This window comes from Camelus bactrianus, chromosome 27 (assembly GCF_048773025.1).
Source record: "Camelus bactrianus isolate YW-2024 breed Bactrian camel chromosome 27, ASM4877302v1, whole genome shotgun sequence".
Lineage (NCBI taxonomy): Eukaryota > Metazoa > Chordata > Mammalia > Artiodactyla > Camelidae > Camelus > Camelus bactrianus.
The window spans coordinates 132,607-157,016 of NC_133565.1; the positions used below are offsets into that span (position 1 = coordinate 132,607).

The 24,410-nt window shown below is 43.5% G+C and overlaps 1 long non-coding RNA gene across 1 annotated transcript; it reads right to left on the reverse strand.

Annotated features, from left to right (window-relative positions):
- Positions 1–1,530: 1,530 nt before the first annotated feature.
- On the reverse strand, positions 1,531–23,607 carry LOC141575244 (uncharacterized). Its single transcript, XR_012502685.1, has 6 exons — positions 23,143–23,607; positions 18,132–18,442; positions 12,594–13,163; positions 7,337–7,906; positions 4,172–7,196; positions 1,531–4,081 (listed from the first exon to the last, which is right to left on the reverse strand). It is a non-coding gene; the product is annotated as an uncharacterized LOC141575244 (long non-coding RNA).
- Between the last annotated feature and the right edge of the window lie 803 nt (positions 23,608–24,410).

Below are 24,410 nucleotides of genomic sequence, written 5' to 3' on the forward strand. Positions count from 1 at the left end.
TAATAATGAGAATGTGCACATTTTGAGATCTGTGTCTGAGATGTGAAAATAAATATTTTCATTCTGTATAGACACGGAGATGCACACACAGACTACAGTGTCCGTCAGAGTCCATACATACATTAGAGAAGACAAAATCAGGAAAAAATAAGATCCTATTAAAATAAATAACTCTTTTTGCCTTACAGCACAGTCCATTTGCCAACTGAAGGGGCCCCTCAGCTGTGGCAATGATGTGTTTAGAGAAGATGTCAGAGGTGCATTAAGGCCCGAATGTTTCCCTGCTCCAACCTGCCCCCTCTGCTATTCTCTCCTATTGTCACCCCTAATGAAATTGTCACAGTTCTCTCTGTGTCAGTGTCTGCTTCCTGGAGGACTAGTGGTCACACCCTCTTGAGGGCACGCAGTGATTCAAGGGCACACAACTCACAAACCAGCAGGAACTAAGATGACAGGGCAGATGCAAGGTTACCCCTTCAGGGCAGCAGTGACCACAGGGGCCCCGGGGCTCCTCCTGGGTGGTGGGTACAGCCTGTGTCTAGATCTAGTGATGGCTGTGCTGCTTCAGTCAGTAAACACTCACTGGGCATGTGGGGCCTGTCAGTCACACGGGTGTCCGGTCATGAGCTAGAGGACCAGAATGAAGTGGCTGTGTCTCATGGTGAGGAACGGATGAGGTGCAGGGAGGCCATGGGCGTCCAGAGAGTGGCCCTGCACTGACCAGGCCCGTGCCCCCACCCCGCATCTGCTGCCCGGCAGCCCCAGCTCCAGGCAGACCCTGAGGGGGGCTGAGGGTGGCAGTGCTCTCAGTGGGCCCCATGAGAGCCCTTCATCCTCCCACAGCCTCCTGACTCTGAGGTGGGCGGGGCAGGGTCAGTGGTTGGGGTGCCACCACTGCCAGGGAGAAGGTGTTGGGCATAAAAAGAGTCCACTCCACTCTGCACCAGCTGTCCCTGGAGCCCACGGGGCCCTCCCTCCTTCCAGGTGGGGGAGGCAGCCAGCCCTGCAGCAGCTCTGGGGTCCAGGCTGGGCCACAAACAGGTCAAGGTGAGACTGCTGCGCTGCCCGGGAAGTGGGGGGGATCAGCGATGCAGCAGCAAATGCCAGCAGGAGCAACTCTGTAACCGGGCTCCTCCACTGTGAGCAGAGCTGGGGCTGGAACATCGCTGTGAGGGTGGGAGTGCTGGGATACATGTGGCCCTGTGGCTCTGTGGCCCTGGACAAGGCTAGACCTGAGCTCAGGGCCTGAGGGCCTGGGGGAGAGGCAGAGAAAGACACACGCAGGGAGAGACAGTGTGTGAGTGAGAGAGAGAAAGGTGGGGGTCAAGTCCTAGAGAGGGACAGGAGGTGACAAGAGAGGGACACCAGTTGGGGGGAAGCAGAGACAAGAGGAGGCAGGAAGGAAAGAGGGAGCCAGCCCAGGGTGCGTGGTGGTGGGGGACGATGGGCCAGGGTGCCTGGGAAGGGGAGTTGGTCCATCCTTCACCAAGCCGTGTAGCTGCCACTGTCAGGGCCGCAGGGACCAGCAGCCCGCCCAACTAGACAGGCACCATCGGCCCTCAGGAAGGGCCCTCCGGCCACTTCCAAGGTAAGGAGGACCAGGAGGGGTCTTCCCAGCACCACAGCAGCACCATCTCTAGCTTCACAGAGACCCTGTGAGCAGGCGCCTTCCCGTCCCCTTTTCCACAGAGGGGAAACTGATGCTCGGCCAGCCAGCCAACTTGGCCCTGTCTGCAGGGTTATTCACTTACCAGATGCTTCTTTCCCAGGCAGGCCTGTGCCCCTTTCCTAAGAAGGGGGCCTGTGACAAGCCCGAAGTCCTGGGTCCCACCCGACTGCCCTCCTGTGCTGGGTGACCTGGGCAGGTCTCTTCCCCTCCTTGGGCCTCGACTGTATGACCAGAGGCTCTTCTCCCTATCTTCCTGAGTAGTGGGACCCCAGCAGGGCCATCACTCCAGGCCTCCCAGGCCCCTGGGTGGGTGTGGGGTGAGCTCTGGCTCTCGGGGGAATTCCTTTCTGGGCGAGGCGATGGCTCACGTGCACTCACCACTTTTTACGGGGTCACATCCTGCTATTTCCGTCTGGAATGGGACTTATCTACCATGGAGCCTGAAACTTGGTTTTCCACATTTTTCTAAATTGGCCCTTGTGCAGAAGAGCGACTCCCTTGGCCGGGGTGACAAACTCAGTCCTGGTGAGGAGGCCCTTCTTACTCCCCTCACCTCACTGCTGATGGTCACCCACAAACTCCAGAGCCATGCTCACCCCATTGGATTCCCTGCTCCCCCCTCCTCATGCCAAGCTCAGCCACCTCCTCCTGCCCCAGAGACCCCTCCTCCTGAGGGAAGTTGTGGGGCCCTTAGGGTCAGGACTCCAAGCCCTGTGTCACGGCAGGGGACACCCCAGCTGATTGGTGACAGGCCTGGAAACAAGGGTGGGGCCCTGGGCCCCAAGATGGGCTGTGAGGCCTTGGTCAGGTAACAGCCTCTCAGCCCAGCATCACAGCCTCGCACACCCCTCCAGGCCCACGTGCCTGAGATGTCAGTCACACACACAGGCTCCAGCCCCACTCCCCACCCCCATGCAGGCACATGGAGGGCACACATGTACACACAGGGACATGTACACACATACAGGAACATACACACATGCACAGGGACACACACACAGTCTCATCCCCCAGCCACCAGGATGCCACTTTTTCATTCTTACATGTTGCTGCTGCAATAAAATAATTAAAGCATGAATATTCAAATGGTAAATGCTAGAGAGGGTGTGGAAAAGAGTGAACCCTTGTACACTGTCGGTGGGAATGTAGTTTGGTACAGCAGTTATGGAAAATGGTATGGAGAGTCCTCAAAAAACTAAAAATACACTTACTATATGATACAATAATCCCACTCCTGGGCATATATCCAAAGGAAGCATTAATACAGAAAGACACCAACACCCCAATGTTCACAGCACTATTTACAATAGCCAAGACATGGAGACAGCTTAAATGTCCAACAACAGATGACTGGATACAGAAGCCGTGTCATGTATACAATGGAATACTACTCAGCCATAAAAAATAATATCATGCCATTTTGAGCAACATGGATGGCCCTGGAAAACATCATTCTAAGTGAAGTAAGCCAGAAAGAAAGAAAAACACCATATGACAACACTCATGTGGAATCTAAAATTAAACAGACTTAGAAAACAAACTCATGGTTATCAGAGGGGAACAGGGTGGGAAAGGATAGACTGGGAGTTCGAGATTTGCAGACAGTGAGTGGTAAATATAAAATAAAGCAACAAGTTTATACCACACAGCACAGGGAACCATAGTCAAAATCTTGTAGTAGCTCATGTTGAGAAAGGACATGAAAATGAATATACGAATGTTATTCTATGACTGAAGCATTGAGCTGTACACCAGAAATTGACACAAAATTGTAAACTGACTATAATTCAATAAAATAAAAATTTAAAAATCTGAATATTTAAAACGACCCTTGAGAGAAATGGCCCCATCTCACCAAAGGCAGGAAAACGCTGAGACACTATGGGGAGGAGGAGGGGAGATGGCGCTGAAAGGCCGGGAGAGCAGGAGGGCAGATATAGAGGGGCACCAGGCAGGGGGCAAATGCGGAGAAGAGGGGATAGATGCTCTACCACAAGGAACGCTTGCCAGCCAGATGTGTGACAGGGCCATGTGGCATTTGGACAAGCCAGGGTGGAGCAGGGCTGAAAATGGGCCACGGGCTGACCTGGGCATCTTTCAGGCTTCCAGCTGGGCTGGGGATGTAGGGAAACGTGTGACCCAGCCTCCCCTAGCCTCAGAGCAGGAGTCTTCAGACAAAAGCTCGGACAATGGCTGTATAGAAAACGGAGCTAAACAAACATCCAATTTCCGTGAATTATATGTGGAAACTGTTGATTTATCGATGCCCAGTAGGCAGAGAACCAGTGCAAACTGCTCTAACTCGCTCCCATACACACAGCATTGTAAACATCCACTCACCCAAGCCTTGGCACAGGACACTTGCCGTAGAGTGGTCTGTTATTCCAAAGACAGGATGAGGCCTCAGAAAACCTGTGAGAAGGGGAAGGCAAAGTAGAGAATGGAAACCAGTGCAGGATCTGACCTCTGGTAATGGAGCATCAAAGATGAAACACTGTTTACCTTGGAAGCACACTTTCAAGAAGGCAGCAAGCATGGGATTGAAGGTGATGCGCTGAGAGTTAGAAGAGTGCACCGCAGATGCTTCACTGACAGAACTCAAAAAATTAGCACAAAATATCCCCACAAGTGAATCTGAGACCAAGATATGAGCTGCCAAATCTGAGCTAGCAGAGGCAGTGGAAAAAGAGGGATAGGGCTGCGGATGATGGCTCACGCAGAACTCAGGGATCTAGAGTGCGTTGTGGGTATTGGTGGGTTCTTTCAAGAGAGCAAAGAGAACTGTGACCTCAGTGAGACAGCAACCGCACTGGAGCGTGAGGTTGAGTTTATCGATAAGTCCTATTGCCACATCCAATGCATCTGCAGGACCAGGGACCAATTTGATAATTTGCGAATACAGCACGTGTGGGGATCAATCAGAAATATCATGCATCTGGTCTGAGGGTTCCAGGGGGCGTTGGGTTTGAAATCAGTATTAAAAGTTTTAGGATCAGCTATATTCGTAACCTAGACTTGGATAAAGGTCTGCTTTGAGGCAGAGGATGCGGAACAGCTCTGTGTTTGCTTTCATGAACCCATGACTCAAGGATGAGAGAACAAGGAAGAGTGGTCAAAGTCCACAGCATGAGAAGATGAAGCATTTCTTACAGCATTATCTCCCAAATGCAGATGCTACATTTTGGACGGCACTGACAGGGTACTGCACCGAGGACACATAGGGCGGTCTGCGGGATCATCTCAGCAGGCCCTGAAGTATGAGATCCATACATATGCTTCCACTGGTGTTTCTGTAGACAGAGAAGTTCTGGGAAGAACTGGTAACATTGGGACATTCCCATGGCAGTAGAAAGTACAAGCGCACTCTCTGTAGGCTCTTTTGGAGACACTCTAAAATGACATACAGAGGAATGCAGACCAGAAAACTTATAGAAGCTTCATTTCCAGTAGAGGAAGTGCCTTGTGCGCTTTCAGAACTGTGAGATTAGCGTAATAAAAATGAGGTTCTACTAACTGATATAATATGGTGTGTTCATCACAACAAAGGGAACACCAGCAATTAGAGATATAACAGACAACACACACAGGAACAGGGCATGGCATCAAGGTCTAGGGAAAATTGTCCTCTCAGAAAAGCCATGGAATTGCTTACACCAAATACTCTAAAGTTTTCATAAATCCAAGCCATATAATTCTACACTACATACCTGAGAGTACTTGAAGAGTAGAGAAAAAGAAGTATAGTAAAAAAAAACAGGAAGTGCCTTTTTCTGTTACAAAGTGATTGAAGGCCCAAAAAATAAGCTTTCAAACAACTAGACGGCAAAACGCTACCAGAGAAAGCACTGAAAATGGAAGTGAGGAAAACACTGATGAACAGCAGGGTCTCTGAAAAACAAAAGGCAGAATACCAGAAAAGGGGAAGAGAAAGTCTAAAGAAGAACACAATAATGACAGAAAACTCAATGGGTGAGATAATAACTGGGCTAAAGTCAGTCCTATGCAGACTACATAATGCAGAGGGACTCGTGAATGACTGTGACGACAGGGGAACAGAAATCAATCGATCAGTAGAAGACACAGAAAAGCAAGTGTAAACCTACGTAAACATCGCTGTTGCATCATGGGTTAAGACAAAGCCGGAAAGAATAGGACTCATAGGTTTCCCAAAAGGAAAAGCAAGAGAAAAAACAAAAAATTCTGAAAAGGAATTTGTACAAAAATCAGAATGAAACTTGCTGAAAGCCAAGAAAGGATCATCTATAAGAATTCAGTAAGTACACAGCATCCAAATGAGGTGTAATCCCAATAGACCAACAAGGAGTTGTAGAATTCAAATAAACAAATTTCATGATCATCCCAGTGATGTAAAATGCACCTTGAGGAAATCAACTTAGTCACAACAGAACATCAAGAGGGGTTTCAGCTGATATCTCGGCAGAAATTTTGCTGCACGGGGAGGAGTGCCAGGACATAGACCATATCCTGAAAGAGAAAAAGCTGCAATCTAGGGTAGCCTATGCCAAATGACCGCCGTTTATAACAACGGCAGAGCTAGGGAATTTCACTGACCGGCAAACCTTAAAAGAATTCAGCACTTTGAGACTGATCCTAAAACAAAAATTGAGAATCCTACACTGAGTAGAAAAGTAGCATGATGAAATGGATATAACAAAACCATTATTGCAAATGCAAGAAGAGTCTGAGTTGCAAAGAAGTAAGAAGAAGAAGGCGAGGACATCAAAATCCTAAAGATGGGAGAGGGTAGCAGGAAATCATAGGTGATTTAAGCACTATCTTAAGTGAATCAGCTTATATGACTGTCTGTCTGAAGCAAAAGGAGAGATGCATGGCCTAATGTGTTTGCAAAACAAACAAACAATCAGACAAACAAATACCAAAAGGTTACAGTTGGCTGACATATACCAAACAACCATGATTATTCAAAACAAAATACTCAAAGTGATGTCAAGGATCATTCATCACGCAATGACACAGTATCGCGGCTAGCATGTACTCAAAACACTTGTATTCAGAACACAGACGCGTGCATTAATATTCATAGATACTGATCCAGAAGTGCATATCTTGACCCAAACAAATGACGGTTTTCAACAAGAGTGGGTCATAGAAAGGAATATAGACTTACAAGAATTCCAACAGGATGAATGAATGCCATATTCTAACCTAGGTAGAGAAGTAATGGCATAAGCCTATAACAAAGACAAGTAGCTCTGCAAAACTGTACTAAGAGCAAAATAGACATACAGGAAAGTGCACGTTGGGATTGGTTTCATTTCTAGGAATTTCAGCCCCCATGAAAAAATCGGATCCATGTTCTGAGACTGTGGGTGTTTCAGCAGAAAGCAACAGACGGATATGTATACTGGATGAATGGATATTACACAAACATGAGTTTCCTGGAGTGGGTCTCTGTGTACTGTGAACTGTTAGAAAGTTTAAAGAGCTGTCAATCGATAAACTGAACATGGGCACACTTCCCTCCGTTTTTACTGTGTATACAGATCTGAAAAAAAGGAAAGAAGAAAGAGAAAAGACCATGTTACCCTTGTTGATATAATCACATTTCTCTTAGGTACCTCTCGTCTAAAGCAGCCTCTCCCCCAACACTGACTTAATGCATCAACAACTGTGAATGTCACTTACCGGTTGGATTCCAGGTGGAATGTTGGTGTGTACCACGAGGCTTGTTGGGGCTGGTGGATCCAAGGTAACTGGGCAGAATTCTGTTGGTGGATCAGTGTGATGGAGTGGCTGCCACCCTATTTGGAGATTGGCTTAATTCTTTGTTTCGGGAAGCTGTGTAACTTGGAGATACTGCTGCGGCCCAAAGACCTGAGTTCACGGGTCAGTTTCCAGAATCTGAAAGGGCATACAGTAGAAGAACTACCTGTCATCAGCTTAAAGCTGAGGCTCCGAAGTACGTTCAGAATTGCCCATTCTTGTTGACGTCGACTTAATGGGAGACACGAAGAGAAGTTGGCAGAAAATCTGGCTACATGGACTGAGGAGACGTGCGAACACATTGATGAGAGTTTTTCTGCTACAGTGAAGAATATCGTCATGGAGACATCTCTAGAGCATACCAGGCTCGAAAGAAATTCATGAGAGCTACTGAACCTCGCTGATACTGGCAGAAACATACTGAGTGTGAACTTGTACTTGAGAAATTTACTCGATTCTCTGCTCCAAGAATGGGTCCATGATTACTAATATCTAAAAGAGAAGAGATGGCAGAGATGATAAAAGCGCTCATATTATTGGAAGAGTTCATGAGAATACACACATACCAAGGGGGCAGTTATGAATCATTCAGACCAAAATGCACCAAGCCCAAGTAAGCCGAATCCCAGGTTTGTGCCTAGCTATCAATCACATGCTCTTCCCTCCACTCCAATCAGACATCCATTTCAAAGGGTCAGAACCTGAGCTGCAATGAATCCAGTATTAGGAGAGCAAGCCCCTCCGAGAATCAGAGTACCTCCTCTTTCACACTCGTTAAAAGAGAACTCCTTAAAGGTCAAATACTCTCGAATAAAATAGATATGAATTGAACACTTAGCTCACACAAAGGAATGATGACCTTGCCGTAGATTCAGGAAATGCTGGGATTATGTATTCTTTGGGCTAAAAGAAGTGTGGTAAATGAATGGAATATTTGACTGAACTTGAACATGTATTAGGCCTCAGTTTTTCAAGACAGTACAGGAAAATATTAGAAGTCATATATTGAACAGAACTGTAAAAGTCGACAAACACATTAAAGACACAGGTTATGTGGACCGTCTTTCCCTTCCGTCAAGACCCGCTTCAATATATCTTGGAGGTGCAGACTTGGTTGTGTTAAATAGCTTTACCCAAAATGATTGGATGATTAAGCGTTCTCAGCAATGATAGAAGAACACCTGGTTCTCTATAGCCTAGCATAGCTACAGCAGGATTCTCAAAGTTAAATGCCTCTAGGTTCTTTTGGAATCAAGCCTAAATATATATATTCTGTTTACATTTTCTTGTATATTCCTAGAGAAGAATGCTACCGCTTGAAATGCAAACTTTGCCTAGTATGTGTCATTGGGAGTAAAGGGCACCAGGTGCACAAGGGAAACCCAGGTTGGGGGTTATTTCATGGTTCCAATAGGTATTTAATGGTTCCTATTGTTTTTGGATGCTTCAAGAGAAAAGAGTTGGCATGTCCCCTTCAAATTTTGGACTGCTATTTTACATTGATTCTTCCGGTTTTTTCCTTAGAGCTGACAAAATGTTACAAAAATTGATGTCTGGCTTCTAGGTTGATGTGGTAATTTTCAAAAACTAACTTCAATTTCATATAAATCACAAAACACGTAAATAGATACTATTAACTTTCTTAAAGACTGCAACTGCCTTGTCAACATAATGTCAAAACTGGAGTCATAGGACAATCCTTCCGACCATGGCTGTAAAGAAAACGGAGCTAAACAAATATCCAATTTCTGTGAATTATATGTGGAAAGTGTTGATTTATCGATGTCAAGTAGGCAGAAAAGCAGTGCAAACTGCTCTCACTAGCTCCCATAAACAAAACTTTGTAAATATCCACTCACCCAGCACTTGGCATAGGACAATTGCCTGAGTGGTCTGTTAATTCCAAAGACAGGATGAGGCCTCAAAAAACCGGAAGCAGGAAATGGCAAACTAGAGAATGGAAACCAGTGCAGGATCTGAACCCTGGTAATGGAGCATCAAAGGTGAAACACTGTTTTTCTTGGAAACACACTGTCAAGCGGGAAGCAGGCATGGGATTGAAGGTGATGCGCTGAGAGTTAGAAGACTGCACAGCAGATGCTTGGCTGACTGAACTCAAAGAAATCAGCTCAAAATATCTCCACAAGTGAATCTGAGACCAAGATCTGAGCTGCCAAATCTGAGCTAGCAGAGGCAGCGGAAAAAGAGGGATAGGGCTACGGATGATGGCTCTCGCAGAACTCAGGGATTTAGAGTGCGTTGTGGGATTTGGTGGGTACTTTCAATAGAGCAAATATTACTGTGAACTCAGTGAGACAGAAACCGCACTGGCATGTGAGGTTGAGATTATAGATATGTCCTATGGCCACATCCACTGCATCAGCAGGACCAGGGTCCAATTTGACATTTTGAGAATACAGCATGTGTGGGGCTCAATCAGAGGTATCATGCATCTAGACTGAGTGTTCCAGGGGTCGTTGGGTTTGAAATCAGTATTAAACATTTAGGATCTGCTACATTCATAACCTGGATTGGGATTACACTCAGGTTTGATGCAGAGGATGCAGAACAGCTCTGTGTTGCCTTCGTAAACCCATGACTCAAGCATGAGAGAACTAGGAAGAGTGGTCAAAGTCCACAGCATGAGAAGATGAAGCATTTCTTACAGCATTATCACCCAAATGCTGATGCTACATTTTGGACGGCACTGACAGTGTACTGCACCGAGGACACATAGGGCGGTCTGCGGGATCATCCCAGCAGTCCCTGAAGTATGACATCCATACATATACTTCCACTGGTGTTTCTGTAGACAGAGAAGCTCTGGGAAGAACTGGTAACATTGGGACATTCCCATGGCAGTAGAAAGTACAAGCGCACTCTATGTTGGCTGTTTTGGAGACACTTCAAAATGACATACAGAAGAATGCAGAGCTGAAACCCTATAGAAGCTTCATTCCCACTAGAGGAAGTGCCCTGTGCCCTTTCAGAATGTGAGATTAGTGTAATAAATATGAGGTTCTACTAACTGAAACAGTATAGTGTGTTCATCACAACAAAGGCAACACCAGGATGTAGAAATATGCCAGACAACACACACAGGACCAGAGCATGGCATCAAGGTCTAGGGAAAATTGTACTCACAGAAATACCATGGAATTGCGTACATCAAAGAGTCTAAAGTTTGCACTTAACCAAGCCCTATAAATCTATATTAGATACATGATAGTACTTGAACTGTAGAGTAAAACAAGTATAGTAAAAGAAACAGGATGTACCATTTTCAGTTCCAAAGAGATTGAAGGCAAAAATAATAAGCTTTCAAACAACTAGATGGCAAAACGTTACCAGAGCAAGCTCTGAAAATAGATGTGAGGAAAACACTGATGAACTACAGGGCCTCAGAATCACAAAAGGCAAAATACCAGAAAAGGGGAAGAGAAAGTCTAAAGAATAACCAATAAAATCAGAAAAGTCAATGGATGCGATAAAAACTGGGCTAAGGTCAATCCTAAGCAGACTACATAATGCAGAGGGACTCCTGAATGACTGCGAGGACAGGGGAACAGAAATCTCTCGATCAGAAAATGGCACAGAAAAGCAAGTGCCATCCAATGCTAACATCACTGTTGAATCATGGGTTAAGAGTAAGCAGGTAACAATAGGACTCATAGGATTCCCAAATGGAAAAGCAAGTGATAAAATAAAAAATTCTGAAAAGGAATTTGTAGAAAAATCAGAATGAAATTTGCTGAAATCCAAGAAAGTATCATCTATACCAATTCAGGAAGTACACAACGTCCAAAATAGGTGGAATCCCAATAGACCAACCAGCAGCTGTAGAATTCAAATAAACAAAGTTCATGATCATCCCAGTGATGTAAAATGCACCTCGAGGAAAGCAACTTAGTCACAATGGAACCTCCAGAGGGGTTTCAGCTGTTATCACGGCAGAAATTTTGCAGCACTGGGAGGAGTGCAAGGAAATAGACCATATCCTGAATGAGAAAAAGCTGCAATCTAGGGTAGCCTATGTCAAATGACCGCCGTTTATAACAATGGCATAGCTAGGGAATTTCACTGATCGTGAAACCTTAAAAGAATTCAGCAGTTTGAGACTGATCCTAAAACAAAAATTGAGATTCCTACCCTGAGTAGAAAAGAAGCAAGAAGAAACTGATATAACAAGACCATTATTGTAAATGCAAGGAGAGTCTGATTTGCAAAGAAGTAACAAGAATAAGGCAAGGAGGACATCAAAATCTTAAAGATGGGAGAGGATAGCATGAAATCATAGATGATTTTAAGCACTATCTTCAGTGAATCAGCTTACATGACTGTCTGAAGCAAAAGGAGAGATGCATGGCATAATGTGTTTGCAATACAATCAGACAAACAAACAAACACCAAAAGGTTACAGTTGGCTGACATATACAATACAAACATGTTTATTCAAAATCAAATGATCAAATTGATGACAAGGATCATTCAACACGCATCGACCCAGTATTGCGGCTAGCATGTACTCAACAAACTTGTATTAAGAAAACAGATGCGTGCATTAATATTCATAGATACTGATCCACAAGTGCATATTGTGAGCCTACCCAAATCACGGTTTTGAAAAAGAGTGAGTCATAGAACGGGATATAGTCTTACAAGTCTTCCAAAAGGAAGAATGAATGCCATATTCTATGCTTCGTAGGGAAGAAATGGCATAATCTTATAACAAAGAAAAGTAGCTTTGCAAAATTTTACTAAGTGCAAAAGAGACAGACAGGAATGTGCACGTTGGGATTCGTTACATTTCTAGGAATTTCAGCCCCCATGAATCAAATGGATCCATGATCTTAGAGTGTGGGTATTTCAGCAGAAAGGAAAAGACGGATATGTAATCTGGGTGAATGGATATTACACAAACATGAGTTTCCTTGAGTGGGTCTCTGTGTACTGTGAACTGTTAGAAAGTTTAAAGCGGTGTGAATCCATAAACTGAACATGAATAAACATCCCTCCATTTGTACTGTGTATACAGATCTGAACAAAAAGGAAATAGAGAAGAGAAAAAGACCACGGGACCATTCTGGATAGAATCACATTTCCCTTAGGAAACTGTCGTCAAATGCAGCATCACCCCCAAAACTGACTTGATGCATCAACCACTGGGGATAGCAGTTACCGGTTGGATTCCAGGTGGAATGTTGGTGTGTACCACGAGTCTTGTTGCGGCTGGTGGATCCAAGGTGACTGGGCAGAATTCTATGGGTGGATCAGTTTGATTGTGGTTCTGCTGCCCTATGTGGAGATTGGCTTAGGTCTTTTGTTCGGGAAGCTGAGTAAGTTTGAGATACTGCTTCTGCCCAAAGACCTCAGTTCACGGGTCAGTTTCCAGAATCTGAAAGGGCAGACAGTGGAAGATCTACCTGTCATCAGCTTACTGGTGAGGTTCCGAGGTAATTTCAGACTTGCCCATTCCTGTTGACGTCAACTTTATGGGAGACACGAAGAGAAGCTGGCAGAAAAACTGGCTGCATGGATTGAGGAGATGTGCGAACACATTGAACAAAGTTGTTCTGCTACAGTGGAGAATATCGGCATGGAGACATCTCTAGAGCATACCAGGCTCGGAAGACATTCATGAGACCTACTGAAACTCGCTGATACTGGCAGAAACATACGGAGTGTCAACGTGCCCATGAGAAAGTTACTCGATTCACTGCTCCAAGAACGGGTCAAAGATTCCTGACATCTAAAAGAGAAGAGATGGCAGAGATGATAAAAGCGCTCATGTCCTTGGAAGAGGTCGTGAGAATCCACACATCCCAAGGGGCATTTACAAATCATTCAGACCGAAATGCACCAAGCCCAGGTAAGCCTATTAACAGGTTTGTTGTTAGCTATCAATCACATGGTCTTCCCTCCACTCCACTCAGGCATCCATTTCAAAGGATCAGAACCTGAGCTGCAATGAATCCGTTAGGAGGAAAGCAAGCCCCTACTAGAATCAGAGTTCCTATTCCTTCACACACGGTGAACAACAGTGAACACCTTAAAGGTCAAATACTCTCGAGTAAAATAGAGAGGAATTGAATACTTAGCTCACACAAAGAAATTATGACTTTCTCCTAGATTCAGCAAATGCTGGGTTTATGTATACTTTGGGCTGAAAAGAGTGTGGGAAGTGTGGGGAATCTTTGACTGAACGTGACTTTGTATTAGGCCTCAGTTATTCAAGACAGTAAAGGAAAATATTAGAAGTCAGATAGTGAACTGAAATGTAAAATTAGCCAAACACATTAAAGACACAGGTTTTGTGGACCGTCGTTCCCTTCCATCAAGCCCCGGGTTCACTATATCTTGGAGGTACAGACTTTTTTGTGTTAAATTGCTTTACCCAACATGATCGGATGTTTAAGCCTTCCCAGCACTGTTAGAAGAACACATGTTTCTCAATACACTAGCAGAGCTGCAGCAGGTTTCTCAAAGTTAAATGCCTCTAAGTGCTTTTGGAAACAAGCCTAAATGTATATATTCTGTTTAGATTTTCTTGTATATTCCTAGAGAATAATGTTACCCCTTGAAATGCCAACATTGCCTAGTATGTGTCATTGGGAGTAAAGGGCACCACATGCACAAGGGAAACCCAGGTTGGGGGTTAATTCATGGTTCCAATAGTTATTTCATTGTTCCTTTTGTTGTTGGAGGCTTCAAGAGAAAAGTGTTGGCATGTCCCCTTTAAACATTTGGACTGTTATTTTACTTTGAGTCTGTGTGTTTTTTCTTTGGGAGAGGACATAATGTAACAGAAATTGTCAAGTATTGCTTCTAGGTTGATTTTGTAATTTTCAAAAACTAACTTCATTTTCATATAAATCCCACAACACGTAAATCGATACTATTAAGCTTCTTAAAGACTGCAACTGCCATATCATCTATATGTCAAAGATTCGGTCTTTGGACCAACCCTCCGAACATGGCTGTAAAGAAAACGGAGCTAAACTAATATCCAATTTCTGTGAATTATTTGTGGAAAGTTTTGATTTATCGATGCCCAGTAGGCAGAGAACCAGTGCAAACTGCTCTCACTCGCTCTCATACACAAAATTTTGTAAACATCCAATCACACAGCCCTTGGCACAGGACACTTGCGGAATAGTGGTCTGTTACTTACAAAGACAGGATGAGGCCAAAGAAAAAAGGGAAGCAGGAAAAGGCAATGTAGAAAATGGAAACCAGTACAGGGTCTGACCAGTGGTAATGGAGCAACAAAGGTGTAACACTGTTATACTTGGAAGCACACTCTCAAGCGGGCAGCAGGCATGGGATTGAAGGAGATGCACTGAGTGTTAGAAGAGTACACAGCAGATGCGTGGCTGCCAGAAATCAAAAAATCAGCACAAAATATCCCAACAATTGAATCTGAGACCAAGATTCGTGATGCCAAAGTTGAGCTAGCAGAGGCAGCGGAAAAAGAGGGATAGGGCTACGGATGATTGCTCTCACAGAACTCAGGGATTTAGAGTGCAGTGTGGGTTTTGGTGGGTACTTTCAAGAGAGCAAAGATAACTGTGAACTCAGTGAGACAGCAAAAGCACTGACTCGTGAGGTTGAGTTTATTGATATGTCCTATGGCCACATCCACTGCATCTGCAGGACCAGGGTCCAATTTGATATTTTGCCAATAGAGCACATGTGGGGCTCAATCAGAGGAATCATGCATCTGGTCTGAGGGTTCCAGGGGGCGTTGTGTATGAAATCAGTATTAAAAGATTTAGGATCCGCTACTTTCTTAAGCTGGATTGGGATTACATTTTGGTTTGAGGCAGAGGATGCGGAACAGCTCGGTGTTGCCTCAGTGAACCCATGACTCAAGCATGAGAGAACTAAGAAAAGTGGTCAAAGTCCACAGCATGAGAAGATGAAGCATTTCTTACAGCATTATCACCCAAATGCAGATGATACATTTTGGATGGCATTGACAGGGTAGTGAAATGAGGACAAATATGTCCGTCTGCGGGATCATCCCAGCAGGCCCTGAAGTATGACATCCATACATATGCTTCCACTGGTAATTCTGTAGACAGAGAATCTCTGGGAAGAACTGTTAACATTGGGACATTCCCATGGCAGTAGAAATTACAAGTGAACTCTCTTTCGGCAGTTTTATAGACTCTTCAAAATGACATACAGAAGAATGCAGAGCTGATAACATATAGAAGCTACATTTCCACTAGAGGAAGTGCCCTGTGCCCTTTCAGAATTGTGAGATTAGTGTAATAAAAACGAGGTTTAACTAACTGAAACAGTATGGTGTGTTCATCACATCAAAGGCAACACCAGGATTTAGAGATATACCAGACAACACACACAATTACGGGGCATGGCTTCAAGGTCTAGGGAAAATTATCCACACAAAAATACCATGTAATTGCATACACCAAAGAGTCTACAGTTTGCAATTTACCAAGCCCTATAAGTCTATTTTAGATACATGATAGTACTTGAACTGTAGAGTAAAAGAAGTATAGTAAAAGAAACAGGAAGTACCATTTCCAGTTCCAAAGAGATTGAAGGCCCAAAAAATAAGCTTTCAAACAACTAGACGGCAAAACGTTACTAGAGCAAGCTCTGAAAATGGATGTGAGGAAAACACTGGTGAACAACAGTGCCTCAGAATCACAAAAGGCAGAATACCAGAAAAGGGGAAGAGAAAGTCTAAAGTTGAACCCAATAAAATCAGAAAACTCAATGAATGAAATAAAAACTGGGATAAAGTCAATCCTATGCAGACTACATAATGCAGGGGGACTCGAGAATATTTGTGAGGACAGGGGAACAGAAATTCCTCGATCAGAATAAAACACAGAAAAGCAAGTGCAAACCAAAGCTAACATCACTGTTGAATCCTGAGTTAAGAAAAAGCAGGTAAGAATATGACTCATAGGGTTCCCAAATGGAATATCAAGAGATAAAATAATAAAATCTGAAAAGGATTTGTAGAAAAATCAGAATGGAACTTGCTAAAAGCCAAGAAAGTATCATCTATACGAATTCAGGAAGTACACAGCATCCAAAAGAGGTGGAATACCAATAGACCAACAAGCAGCTGTAGAATTCAAGTAAAAAAGTTCATGATCATCACAGTGATGTAAAATGCACCTCGAGGAAACAACTTAGTCACAACAGAACCTCCAGAGGGATTTCAGCTGATATTTCGGCAGCAATTTTGCAGCAAGGGGAGGAGTGCCAGGACATAGACCATCTCCTGAATGAGAAAAAGTTGCAATCTAGGGTAGCCTATGCCAAAAGACCGCCGTTTATTACAACGGCAGAGCTAGGGAAATTCACTGACCGGCAAACCTTAAAAGAATTCAGCATTTAGAGACTGATCCTAAAACAAAAATTGAGAATCCTAACCTGAGTAGAAAAGTAGCAAGATGAAATGGAAATAACAAAACCATTATTGCAAATGCAAGAAGAGCCTGAGTTGCAAGAAGTAAGAAGAAGAAGAAGGCAAGGAGGACATCAAAATCCTAAAGATCTGAGAGGGTAGCAGGAAATCACAGGTGATTTTAAGCACTATCTTAAGTGAATCAGCTTACATGACAGTCTGTCTGAAGCAAAATGAGAGATGCATGGAATAATGTGTTTGCAAAACATACAAACAATCAGACAAACAAACAAACACCAAAAGGCTACAGTTGGCTGACAAATACCAAACAACCATGAATATTCAAAAAAATATACTCAAAGTGATGTCAAGGATCATTCAGCACGCATCGACCCATTATCACGGCTAGCATGTACTCAACAAACTTGTATTCAGGAAACAGATGCGTGCATTAATATTCATAGATACTGATCCAGAAGTGCATATCGTGACCCAACACAAATGACGGTTTTGAATAAGTGTGGGTCATAGAAAGGGATATAGTCTTACAAGTCTTCAAAGTGGATGAATGAATGCCATATACTACGCTTCGTAGGGAAGTAATGGCATAAGCCTTTAACAAAGAGAAGTAGCTCTGCGAAATTGTACTAAGTGCAAAAGAGACAGACAGGAAAGTGAACGTTGGGATTGGTTTCATTTCTTGGAATTTCAGCCCCCATGAAACAAATGGATCCATGTTCTGAGAGTGTGGGTGTTTCAGCAGAAAGCAACACACGGATATGTAATCTGGGTGAATGGATATTACACAAACATGAGTTTCCTTGAGTGGGTCTCTGTGTACTGTGAAATGTTAGAATGTTTAAAGAGGTGTGAATCCATAAACTGAACATGGACACAATTCCCTCCGTTTGTACTGTGTATACAGATCTGAACAAAAGGAAAGAGGGAAGAGAAAAGGACCATGGGACCCTTCTGGATAGAATCACATTTCCCTTAGGAAACTCTCGTCTAATGAAGCATCACATCCAGCACGAATTTGATGAATCAACCTCTGGGGATGGCAGTTACCGGTTGGATTCCAGGTGGAATGTTGGTGTGTACCACGAGGCTTGTTGCGGCTGGTGGATCCAAGGTAACTGGGCAGAATTCTGTGGGTGGATCAGTTTGATGGTGGATCTGCTGCCCTATGTGGAGATTGGCTTAAGTCTTTGTTCGGGAAGCTGAGTAAGTTTGAAATACTGCTGCTGCCCAAAGGCCTGAGTTCACGGGTCAGGTTCCAGAATCTGAAAGGGCAGACAGTGGAAGATCTGCCTGTCATCAGCTTACCTGTGAGGCTCCGAGGTATTTTCAGACTTGCCCAGTCCTGTTGACGTTGACTTTATGGGACACACGAAGAGAAGATGGCAGAAAAACTGGCTGCATTGATTGAGGAGATGTGCGAACACATTGATGAAAGTTGTTCTGCTACAGTGGAGAATATCGGCATGGAGAGATCTCTAGAGAATACCAGAATCGAAAAACTTTCATGAGACCTACTGAACCTCGCTGATACTGGCAGAAACATACGGGGTTTCAACGTGCCCTTGAGAAATTTCCTCGATTCTGTGCTCCAAGAACGGGTCCAAGAATCCTGACGTCTAAAAGAGAAGAGATGGCAGAGATGATAAAAGCGCTAATGTTCTTGGAAGAAGTCGTGAGAATCCACACATCCCAAGGGTCATTTATGAATCATTCAGACCGAAATGCACCAAGCCCAGTTAAGCCTATTCCCAGATTGGTGCCTAGCTATCAATCACATGCTCTTCCCTCCACTCCACTCAGGCATCCATTTCAAAGGATCAGAACCTGAGCTGCAATGAATCCAGTAGGAGAAAGCAAGCCCCTACTAGAATCAGAGTTCCTATTCCTTCACACACGGTGAAAAACAGTGAAATCCTTAAATGTCAAATACTCTCGACTGAAATAGATAGGTATTGAATACTTAGCTCACACAAAGAAATGATGACCTTCCCCTAGATTCAGCAAATGCTGGTTTTATGTATTTATTGGGCTGAAAGGAGTGTGGGAAGTGTGGGGAATCTTTGACTGAACTTGAATATATATTAGGCCTCAGTTTCTCAAGACAGAACAGGAAAATATTAGAAGTCAGATAGTGAACTGAACCTTAAAAGACGCCGAACATATTAAAGCACAGGTTTTGTGGAACTTCGTTCCCTTCTGTCAAGCCCCGGGTTCACTATATCTTGGAGGTACAGACTTGGTTGTGTTAAAGTGCTTTACCCAACATGATTCAATAATTAAGCCTTCTCAAAACTGATAGAAGAACACCTGGTTCTCAATAGCCTAGCGTAGCTGCAGCAGGTTTCTCATAGTTAAATGCCTCTAGGTGCTTTTGGAATCAAGCCTAAATGTATATATTCTGTTTAAATTTTCTTGTATATTCCTAGAGAATTATGTTACCCCATGAAATGCCAACATTGCCTAGTATGTGTCATTGGGAGTAAAGGGCACCATGTGCACAAGGGAAACACAGGTTGGGCGTTATTTCATTGTTCCAATATGTATTTCATTGTTCCTTTTGTTGTTGGAGGCTTTAAGAGAAAAGAATTGGCATGACCCCTTCAAGGTTTTGGACCTCTATTTTATATTGAGTTTGTCTGTTTTTTCTTTAGAGCTGACAAATGTTACAGAAATTGTCAAGTCTGACTTTTTGTTGATTTGGTAATTTTCAAAAACTAACTTCAATTTCATATAAATCCCACAACACCTAAATCGATACTATTAACATTCTTAAAGACTGCAACTGCCATATGAACCTAATTTCAAAGAAGTGGTCTTGGGAAAAACCTTCCGACCATGGCTGAAAACAAAACGGAGCTAAACTAATATCCAATTTCTGTGAATTATTTGTGGAAATTGTTGATTTATCTATGTCCAGTAGGCAGAGAATCAGTGCAAACTGCTCTCACTCGCTCCCATACTCAAAATTTTGTAAACATCCAATCAACCAGCCCTTGGCACAGGACACTTGCCGAAAAGTGGTCTGTTACATCCAAAGACAGGATGAGGCCTCAGAAAACCTGGAAGCAGTAAAAGGCAAAGTAGAGAATGGAAACCAGTGCAGGGTCTGACCTGTGGTAATGGAGCATCAAAGGTGGAACTCTGTTATCCTTGGAAGCACACTCTCAAGCGGGCAGCAGGCATGGGATTGATGGAGATGCGCTGAGTGTTAGAAGAGTGCACAGCAGATGCTTGGCTGACAGAACTCAAAGAAATCAGCACAAAATATCCCCACAATTTTTTCTGAGACCAAGATCTGAGCTGCCAAATCTGAGCTAGCAGAGGCAGCGGAAAAAGAGGGATAGGGCTACGGATGATGGCTCTCACAGAACTCAGGGATCTAGAGTGCGTTGTGGGTTTTGGTGGGTACTATCAAGAGAGCAAAGATAACTGTGAACTCAGTGAGACAGTAACCGCACTGGCTCGTGAGGTTGAGTTTATCGATATGTCCTATGGCTACATCCACTGCATCTGCAGGACCAGGGTCCAATTTGACATTTTGCCAATAGAGCACATGTGGGGCTCAGAGGAATCATGCATCTGGTCTGAGGGTTCCAGGGGGCCTTGGGTTTGAAATCAGTATTAAAAGATTTAGGATCCGCTACATTCTTAACCTGGATTGGGATTCCAGTCAGGTTTCAGGCAGAAGATGCAGAACAGCTCTGTGGTTGCCTTCGTGAACTCATGACTCAAGCATGAGAGAACTAGGAAAAGTGGTCAAAGTCCACAGCATGAGAAGATGAAGCATTTCTTACAGCATTATCACCCAAAAACTGATGCTACATTTTGGAGGGCACTGACAGGTTTCTGCACCAAGGACACTTAGGTAGGTTTGCGGGATCATCCCAGCAGGCCCTGAAGTATGACATCCATACATATGCTTCCACTGTTGTTTCTGTAGACAGAGAAGCTCTGGGAAGAACTGGTAACTTTGGGACTTTCCCATGGCAGAAGAAATTACAAGCGAACACTCTGTTGGCTGTTTTGGAGACACTTCAAAAGTGATACAGAAGAATGCAGAGCTGATAACCTATAGAAGCTTCATTTCCACTAGAGGAAGTGCCCTGTGCCCTTTCAGAATTGTGAGATTAGTGTAATAAAAACGAGGTTTTACTAACTGAAACAGTATGATGTGTTCATCACATCAAAGGCAAAACCAGGATTTAGAGATATACCAGATAACACACACAGGTACGGGGCATGGCATCAAGGTCTAGGGAAATTTGTCCTCACAGAACTAACTTGGAATGGCGTACACCAAAGAGTCTAAAGTTTGCACTTAACCAAGCCCTAAAAGTCTATATTATGTACATGATAGTACCTGACCTGTAGATTAAAAGAAGTATAGTAAAAGAAACAGGAAGTACCATTTCCAATTCCAAAGAGATTGAAGGCCCAAAACATAAGCTTTCAAACAAATAGACGGCAAAACTATAACAGAGCTAGCTCTGAAAATGGAGATGAGGAAAACACTGATGAACCACCATGCCTCAGAATCACAAAAGGCAGAATACCAGAAAAGGGGAAGAGAAACTCTAAAGAAGAACCCATTAGTATCAGAAAACTCAATGGATGAGATAAAAACTTGACTAAAGTCAATCCTAAGCAGACTACTTAATGCAAGGGACTCGTGAATGACTGAGAAGACAGGGGAATAGAAATCTCTCGATCAGAAGAAGACACAGAAAAGCAAGTGCATACCAACGCTAACATCACTGTTGAATCATGGGTTAAGAAAAAGCAGGTAAGAATAAGACTCATAGGATTTCCAAATGGAAAAGCAAGAGATAAAATAATAAATTCTGAAAAGGAATTTGTAGAAAAATCAGAATGAAACTTGCTGAAAGCCAGGAAAGTATCATCTATACGAATTCAGGATGTACACATCGTTCAAAAGAGGTGGAATACAAATAGACGAACAAGAAGCTGTAGAATTCAAATAAACAAAATTCATGATCATCCCAGTGAAGTAAAATGCACCTCGAGGAAATGAACTTAGTCAAAACAGAACCTCCAGAGGGGTTTCAGCTGATATCTCGGCAGAAATTTTGAAGCACGGGGAGGAGTGCCAGGACATAGACCATATTTTGAATGAGAAAAAGCTGCAATTTAGGGTAGCCTATGACAAATGACTGCCGTTTATAACAACGGCAGAGCTAGGGAAATTCACTGACCGGCAAACCTTAAAAGAATTCAGCACTTTGAGGCTGATCCTAAAACAAAAATTGAGAATCCTACCCTGAGTAGAAATGTAGCACGATGAAATGGAAATAACAAAACCATTATTGCAAATGCAAGAAGAGCCTGAGTTGCAAAGAAGTAAGAAGAAGAAGGCAAGCAGGACATCAAAATCCTAAAGATGGGAGAGGGTAGCAGGTAATCATAGGTGAATTTAAGCACTATCTTAAGTGAATCAGCTTACATGACTGTCTGTCTGAGGCAAAATGAGAGATGTATGGCCTAATGTGTTTGCAAAACATACAAAATATCAGACAAACAAACAAACACCAAAAGTTTACAGTTGACTTACTTATACCAAACAAACATGAATATTCAAAACAATATACTCAAAGTGATGTCAAGGATCATTCAGCACGCATCGACCCATTATCGCGGCTAGCATGTACTCAAAACACTTGGGTTCAGAAAACAGATGCGTGCATTACTATTCATAGATACTGATCCAGAAGTGCATATCTTGAGCCAACACAAATGACGGTTTTGAATAAGCGTGGGTCATAGAACGGGATATAGTCTTACAAGTTTTCTAACAAGATGAATGAATGCCATATACTATGCTTCGTAGGGAAGAAATGGCATAAGCCTATAACAAAGAAAATTAGCTCTGCGAAATAGTACTAAGTGCAAAAGAGACAGACAGGAAAGTGCACGTTGGGATTGGTTTCATTTCTAGGAATTTCAGCCCCCATGAAAAAAAATGGATCCATGTGCTGAGAGTGTGGGTGTTACAGCAGAAAGCAACAGACGGATATGTAATCTGGGTGAATGGATATTACACAAACATGAGTTTCCTTGAGTGGGTCTCTGTGTACTGTGAACTGTTAGAAAGTTTAAAGAGGTGTGAATACATAAACTGAACATGGACACACTTCCCTCCGTTTGTACTGTGTATAGATATGAAGAAAAGGAAAGAGGGAAGAGAAAAGGACCATGGGACACTTCTGGATAGAATCATATTTCCCTTAGGAAACTCTCGTCTAATGCAGCATCACCTCCAACACGAATTGATTCATCAACCATTGGGGATGGCAGTTACCGATTGGATTCCAGGTGGAATGTTGGTGTGTACCACGAGGCTTGTTGCGGCTGGTGGATCCAAGGTAACTGGGCAGAATTCTGTGGGTGGATCAGTTTGATGGTGGGTCTGCTGCCCTATGTGGAGATTGGCTTAAGTCTTTTGTTCGGGAAGCTGAGTAAGTTCGAGATACTGCTGCTGCCCAGAGACCTGAGTTCAAGGGTCAGTTTCCAGAATCTGAAAGGGCAGACAGTAGAAGATCTGCCTGTCATCAGCTTACTGGTGAAGCTCCGAGGTATTTTCAGAATTGCCCAGTAGTGTTGATGTCGACTTTATGGGAGACACGAAGCGAAGCTGCCAGAAATCCTGGCTGCATGGATTGAGGAGATGTGCGAACACATTGATGAAACTTGTTCTGCTACAGTGGAGAATATCGGCATGGAGACATCTCTAGAGCATACCAGGCTCGAAAGACATTCATGAGACCTACTGAACCACGGTGATACTGGCAGAAACATACGGAGTTTCAACGTGCCCTTGAGAAAGTTACTCGATTCTCAGCTCCAAGAACTGGTCCACGATTCCTGACGTCTAAAAGAGAAGAGATGGCAGAGATGATAAAAGCGCTCATGGTCTTGGAAGAGGTCGTGAGAATCCACATATCCCAAGGGGCATTTACGAATCATTCAGACCGAAATGCACCAAGCCCCGGTAAGCCTATTCCCACGTTTGTGCCTAGCTATCAATCACATGGTCTTCCCTCCACTCCACTCACGCATCCATTTCAAAGGATCAGAAACTGAGCTGCAATGAATCCAGTAGGAGGAGAGCAAGCCCCTACTAGAATCAGAGTTCCTCCTCCTTCACACTCGGTGAACAACACTGAACTCCTTAAATGTCAAATACTCTCGAATGAAATAGGAATTCAATACTTAGCTCACACAAAGAAATGATGACCTTCCCCTAGATTCAGCAAATGCGGGGTTTATGTATTCTTAGGGCTGAAGGAGTGTGGGAAGTGTGGGGAATCTTTGACTGAACTTGAAAATGTATTAGGCCTCAGTTTCTCAAGACAGTACCGGAAAATATTCGAACTCAGATAGTGAACTGAACAGTAAAATTCGCCAAACTCAGTAAAGACACAGATTTTGTGGACCGTTGTTCACTTCAGTCAAGACCCGGGTTCACTATATCTTGGAGGTGCAGACTTGGTTGTGTTAAATTGCTTTACCCAACATGTTCGGATGATTAAGACTTCTCAGCACTGATAGAAGAACACCTGGTTCTCA